We start from the raw sequence: 7,323 nt of genomic DNA on the forward strand, positions 1-7,323 counted from the left end.
CCTCATCAATGAGGATGTCTCCTTCTATGTCAACTCCTACGAATAACAGAGGTGACAAATGAGATGGGGAAAGGCTAACCTTGCTAAGGTAGAGGACTTGTCCGCCACCTTATAGAGTTCTTGGGCTATAACCTCATGAACTTCTATTCTTCTCCAATCATGATGCTATGGAACATGATGGCCCGGTCTAGAGTAACTTCAGACCGGTTGCTAGGGGAATGATTGAGCGTTGGATAACTCCAACCATCCTCTAGCCACGGGCTTGAGGTCATGCCTTCTCAATTGAACCGGCTTCCTCTGAATCTCTCTTCCATTGGGCGCCCTTCACAAATGTCAGTGAGGACTTGGTCCAACCTTTGATCAAAGTTGACCCTTCTTGTGTAAGGATGTCATCTCCTTGCATCATGGGCAAGTTGAATGCCAACCTCACATTTTCCGGACTAAAATCTAAGTATTTCCCCCGAACCATTGTAAGCCAATTCTTTGGGTTCGGGTTCACACTTTGATCATGGCTCTTGGTGATCCATGCATTGGCATAGAACTCTTGAACCATTAAGATTCCGACTTGTTGAATGGGGTTGGTGAGAACTTCCCAACCTCTTCTTCGAATCTCATGTCGGATCTCCGGATATTCACTCTTTTTGAGTTTGAAAGGGACCTCGGGGATCACCTTCTTTAAGGCCACAACTTCATAGAAATGGTCTTGATGCACCCTTGAGATGAATCTCTCCATCTCCCATGACTCGGAGGTGGAAGCTTTTGCCTTTCCTTTCCTCTTTCTAGAGGTTTCTCCGGCCTTGGATGCCATAAATGGTTATGGAAAAACAAAAAGCAATGCTTTTAGAGGAAGAAGGAGGAGAGCTTTGTGGTTCGGCCAAAAGGGCAAGAAGTAGTGATTAGGGTGTAAGAAAATGAAGGAGTGAAGATGGGTTTATATAGGGGTGAAGAGAGGGGTAGGGTTCGGCCATTATGGGTGGGTTTGGGAGGGAAAGTGGTTTGAATTTGAATGGTGAGGTAGGTGGGGTTTTATGAAGGATGGATGTGAGTGGTGAAGAGAAAGATGGGATTTGATAGGTGAAGGGTTTTTGGGGAAGAGTGGTTGAGGTGATTGGTGAATGGGTGAAGAAGAGAGAGGGTGGTGGGGTTGGTGGGGATCCTGCGGGGTCCACAGATCCTGAGGTGTCAAGGAAAATTTAACCCTGCACCAAATGGCATGCAAAAATGCATTTTGAGCCAATTCTGGCGTTAAACGCCGGGCTGGTGCCCATTTCTGGCGTTTAACGCCAGCTCCTTGCCCTTTTCTGGCGTTTAACGCCAGTCTGGTGCCCCTTTCTGGCGTTAAACGCCCAGAATGGTGCCAGACTGGGCGTTAAACGCCCACCTGCTAGCCTTACTGGCGTTTAAACGCCAGTAGGTTCTTCCTCCAGGGTGTGCTATTTTTCTTCCTGTTTTTCATTCTGTTTTTGCTTTTTCAATTGATTTTGTGACTTCTCATGATCATCAACCTACAGAAAACATAAAATAACAAAGGAAAATAGATAAAATATAACATTGGGTTGCCTCCCAACAAGCGCTTCTTTAATGTCAGTAGCTTGACAGTGGGATCTCATGGAGCCTCACAAATGCTCAGAGCAATGTTGGAACCTCCCAACACCAAACTTTAGAGTTTGAACGTGGGGGTTCAACACCAAACTTAGAGTTTGGTTGTGGCCTCCCAACACCAAACTTAGAGTTTGACTGTGGGGGCTCTGTTTGACTCTGTTTTGAGAGAAGCTTTTCATGCTTCCTCTCCAAGGTGACAGAGGGATATCCTTGAGCCTTAAACACAAAGGATTCTTCATTCACTTGAATGATCAACTCTCCTCTGTCCACATCAATCACAGCCTTTGCTGTAGCTAGGAAGGGTCTGCCAAGGATGATGGATTCATCCATGCACTTCCCAGTCTCTAAGACTATGAAATCAGTAGGGATGTAATGGTTTTCAATTTTCACCAGAACATCTTCTACAAGTCCATGAGCTTGTTTTCTTGAGTTGTCTGCCATCTCTAGTGAGATTCTTGCAGCTTGTACCTCAATGATCCCTAGCTTCTCCATTACAGAGAGAGGCATGAGGTTTACACTTGTCCCTAAGTCACACAGAGCCTTCTTGAAGGTCATGGTGCCTATGGTACAAGGTATTGAAAAATTCCCAGGATCTTGTCTCTTTTGAGGTAATTTCTGCCTAGACAAGTCATCCAGTTCTTTGGTGAGCAGAGGGGGTTCATCCTCCCAAATCTCATTACCAAATAACTTGTCATTTAGTTTCATGATTGCTCCAAGGTATTTAGCAACTTGCTCTTCAGTGACATACTCATCCTCTTCAGAGGAAGAATACTCATCAGAGCTCATGAATGGCAGAAGTAAATCCATTGAAATCTCTATGGTCTCATTTTGAGCCTCAGATTCCCATGGTTCCTCATTAGGGAACTCATTGGAGGTCAGTGCACGCCCATTGAGGTCTTCCTCAGTGGCGTTCACTGCCTCTCCTTCCTCTCCAAATTCGGCCATGTTGATGGCCTTGCACTCTCCTTTTGGATTTTCTTCTGTATTGCTTGGAAGAGTACTAGGAGGGAGTTCAGTAATTTTTTTGCTCAGCTGTCCCACTTGTGCCTCCAAATTCCTAATGGAGGACCTTGTTTCAGTCATGAAACTTTGAGTGGTTTTGATTAGATCAGAGACCATGGTTGCTAAGTCAGACGGGTTCTGCTTAGAATTCTCTGTCTGTTGCTGAGAAGATGATGGAAAGGGCTTGCCATTGCTAAACCTGTTTCTTCCACCATTATTGTTGTTGAAACCTTGTTGAGGTCTCTGTTGATCCTTCCATGAGAAATTTGGGTGATTTCTCCATGAAGAATTATAGGTGTTTCCATAGGGTTCTCCCATGTAATTCACCTCTTCCATTGAAGGGTTCTCAGGATCATAAGCTTCTTCTTCAGATGAAGCGTCCTTAGTACTGCCAGGTGCATTTTGCATTCCAGACAGACTTTGAGAAATCAAATTGACTTGTTGAGTCAATATCTTGTTCTGAGCCAGAATGGCATTCAGAGTATCAATCTCAAGAACTCATTTCTTCTGATTTGTCCCATTGTTCACAGGATTCCTTTTAGAAGTATACATGAATTGGTTATTTGCAACCATTTCAATTAGTTCTTGAGCTTCTGCAGGCGTCTTCTTCAGATGAAGAGATCCTCCAGCAGAGCTATCCAAAGACATCTTGGATAGTTCAGACAGAGCATCATAGAAAATACCTATGATGCTCCATTCAGAAAGCATGCCTGAAGGACATTTTCTGATTAATTGTTTGTATCTTTCCCAAGCTTCATAGAGGGATTCTCCTTCCTTCTGTCTGAAAGTTTGGACTTCCACTCTAAGCTTACTCAATTTTTGAGGTGGAAAGAACTTTGCCAAGAAGGCATTGACTAGCTTTTCCCAAGAGTTCAGGCTGTCTTTAGGTTGTAAGTCCAACCATATTCTAGCTCTGTCTCTTACAGCAAAAGGGAATAGCATAAGTCTGTAGACCTCAGGGTCAACCCCATTAGTCTTGACAGTGTCACAGATTTGCAAGAATTCAGCTACGAACTGATGAGGATCTTCCAATGGAAGTCCATGGAACTTGCAATTCTGTTGCATTAGAGAAACTAATTGAGGCTTAAGCTCAAAGTTGTTTGCTCCAATGGCAGGGATAGAGATGCTTCTCCCATAGAAGTCAGGAGTAGGTGCAGTAAAGTCACCAAGCACCTTCCTTGCATTGTTGGCATTGTTGTTGTTTTCGGCTGCCATGTGTTCTTCTTCTTTGAAGAATTCGGTTAGGTCCTCTACAGAGAATTGTGCCTTAGCTTCTCTTAGCTTTCGCTTCAAGGTCCTTTCAGGTTCAGGGTCAGCCTCAACAAGGATGCCTTTGTCTTTGTTCCTGCTCATATGAAAGAGAAGAGAACAAGAAAATATGGAATCCTCTATGTCACAGTATAGAGATTCCTTGAGGTGTCAGAGAAAAAGAAAATTAGAAGGAAGAGGTAGAAGAATTCGAACTTAGTGAGATGGAGTTCGAATTGTGCATTGAGGGGAGTGGTACTTCATAAATAGAAGGATGTGAGAGGAGGGGAAGAAATTTTCGAAAATTAAGTAAAATATTTTGAAAACATTTTGAAAAACTTTAATTGATTTTCGAAAACCAAGAGTGGGAAAGAAATCAAGTAAATTTTTTGAAAAAGATTTTGAAATTAGAATTTAAAAAGATATGATTAAAAAGATATGATTGAAAAGATATGATTTGAAAAATAATTTAAAAAGATTTGATTTTAAAACTTAATGACTTGCCTAACAAGAAAAGATATGATTCAAACATTAAACCTTTCTCAACAGAAAAGGCAACATACTTGAAATGTTGAATCAAATCATTAATTGATAGCAAGTATCTTTGAAAAAGAAAAAATTGATTTTGAAAACATTTGATTGAAAAGATTTGATTTGAAAAAGATTTGATTTTGAAAAACTTTGAAAACTTGAAAAAATTTGCATTAAAAATAGAATCTTCCCTCTTGTGCCATCCTGGCGTTTAACGCCCAATGCACTACCTTTTTGGGCGTTAAACGCCCAACCAGGCACCCTGGCTGGCGTTTAAACGCCAGTCTGTCCTTCTTCACTGGGCGTTTTGAACGCCCAGCTTTTTCTGTGTAATTCCTCTGCTGCATGTTCCGAATCTTCAGTTCCCTGTACTATTGACTTGAAAATAGAACCAAGATCAAATAAACAATGCATGCAAGACACCAAACTTAAAATAAGACACTAGACTCAAACAAGAAACATAAAATATTTTTGGGTTTTTTATGATTTTGTAAATTTTTTTGGATTTTTCGAAAATTAAGTGGAAGAAGAAAATAAAGGTGTTCATACCCTGACCGAGCTCTCCAAACTCGGTAAAGCTGATAGAAGGCCCGACCTCGACCCAAGGCCCACGTTCGAGGTCGGACCTCGGACAAACAGGCCAAAGAAAGGCCCATCAGAAGGAACTAAGCCCAAAACCTAAAGGCCGAAAGGGCCTGGGAAAGGCGGTTCCACAAAGATAGAGATGAATCTCCCAAAAGATAAGATAAGATAAGAATATCTTATCCAGGGATGATCACAGCCAACTACTATAAATACACTGGAGCACCCAGGTATAACTCATACTCTAATTCTACTCAATATCTGCTTGGACCCATGCTAACTTAAGCATCGGAGTGTCATTGCAGGTACAACCCCCCGCCGTTCAGCACAACCAGCTCGGGTCTCAGGCCCACCACCTCGGGTCTTGCCGGAAGACCGAGCTGCACGTTTCAGGTAACCCTCGGAACATTGGCGCCGTTGCCGGGGACCTGGAAGTCATCCCTTTACCATGGCGGACGACCCTCCCAACAATAACCACGCTACATCAGAACAAGAAGAGGAAGTTGACACCGGAGAACGGCCGGACAGCCCTCTATCACCACGCACTCCAGGAGGAAACAAACAGAATCGCCCAAAGACATCACCCCCAGACAAAGATCCACAAAATCCCGAAAGAGAAAAAAGTTCGGAGATTCTGGAAACAGTTCGGGCACAACAAAGCCGGCTGAGACAACTCGAAGAGGACGTAAAGAAGCAGAAGGAAACTGAACAGGATCTGAGAAGGGAAGCTCGCAAACGCAGAGAATTGGAAGAAAAACTGCGGAAGATAGAGGCCAACCTAAAAGATCGGACGGAACACGGCACCACTCCCGAAAGCAACCATGATCCCTTCACACAAGAGATCATGAAAGAGAAGGTACCGCGAAACTTCAAACCACCAGATATGGACCTCTACGACGGCACCACCGATCCAAGTCATCACCTCAGCAATTTCAGAAGCAGAATGTACTTAGTCGACGCCTCCGACGCGATTCGATGCAAAGCCTTCCCCACCACTCTCACTAAGTCAGCCATGAAGTGGTTCGACAACCTGCCACCAGGATCAATCTCCAGCTTTGAAGACCTGACCAAAAAATTCTTAACAAGGTTCTCTATTCAAAAGGACAAGGCAAAACATGCCCCCAGCCTACTCGGGATCAAACAAGGCAACCGAGAAACTCTCAGAGAGTACATGGAGCGATTCAACAAGGCCTGCCTGGACATACAACACTTGTCCACGGAAGCAGCCATCATGGGACTAGCAAACGGCCTAAAAGAAGGACCGTTTAGCCAATCCCTATCCAAAAGATACCCGACTTCCTTATACGAAGTACAAGAACGGGCAGGAAAGTATATCAACATGGAAGAAACCTCCCAGCTGAGAGACTCTTCCAGGAAGGAGTCAACCTACCCGCCCCGAGATCGAGATCGGGAACAGAAAAAGAAAGAAGAATCCAACTCGGACAAGCCACGAAAATACCACAGCTACACTCCCCTCCGAGTCTCCCTGGTAGACGTCTACAGAGAAGTATGCCACACCGAGAAGATCCCACCACCCAAACCTCTGAAGCACAAGAGAGCAGGAAGAGATCGGTCCGAGTACTGCGAATATCACAGACTCTACGGCCACTCTACTAACGACTGCCACGACTTAAAGAATGTTATAGAAAAGCTAGCCAGAGAGGGAAAACTCGACAGATACATAGCTGAGAAAGGAGAAGAAACCAGAAAGAGAAGACGGGGAGATAACGAAGATCGGGCCGAGCAAACACGAACCCCGCGAACTCCTGAAAGACACATACACATGATAAACGGAGGTTTCGCAGGGGGAGGGACATCCAAATCCTCACGGAAGAGACACCTCAAAGAAGTCTACCATGTCCGAGAAGACAGCCCCTTACCCGAGTTACCTACTATCTCATTTACCCGAGAAGATGCTCTTGGAATAATACCCGGACACGACGACCCTATGGTGATCACCATCATCCTAGCCAACGCCAACTTACATCGAACCCTGATCGACCAAGGAAGCTCAGCAGATATCCTGTTCAAAGCAGCCTTCGACAAGCTCGAACTCGAAGAAAAAGAGCTAAAAGCCTATCCCACTGACCTGTTTGGACTAGGAGATACCCCGATCCGCCCCTTGGGATACATCTCATTACACACTACCTTTGGAAAAGGCGAGCAAACCAAAACACTAAGCATCGACTACATTATAGTCGACGTCACTTCAGCATACAATGCCCTCATCGGACGACCAACCCTAAACAGACTAGCGGCTATAGTCTCGACCCCACACCTCTGTATGAAGTTCCCTACCGCAAAGGGAATCGCTACCCTAAAAGGCGACCAAAAACTAGCACGACGATGCTACAACGA

The 7,323-nt window shown here is 44.3% G+C and overlaps 1 non-coding gene across 1 annotated transcript; it reads left to right on the forward strand.

Annotated features, from left to right (window-relative positions):
- The first annotated feature begins 3,310 nt into the window (after nucleotides 1-3,310).
- Nucleotides 3,311-3,414, forward strand: LOC130964120 (small nucleolar RNA R71). The gene has a single exon (XR_009080228.1). It is a non-coding gene; the product is annotated as a small nucleolar RNA R71 (small nucleolar RNA).
- The last annotated feature ends 3,909 nt before the right edge of the window (nucleotides 3,415-7,323 follow it).

The sequence above is a fragment of the Arachis stenosperma genome, chromosome 2, assembly GCF_014773155.1.
Source record: "Arachis stenosperma cultivar V10309 chromosome 2, arast.V10309.gnm1.PFL2, whole genome shotgun sequence".
NCBI lineage: Eukaryota > Viridiplantae > Streptophyta > Magnoliopsida > Fabales > Fabaceae > Arachis > Arachis stenosperma.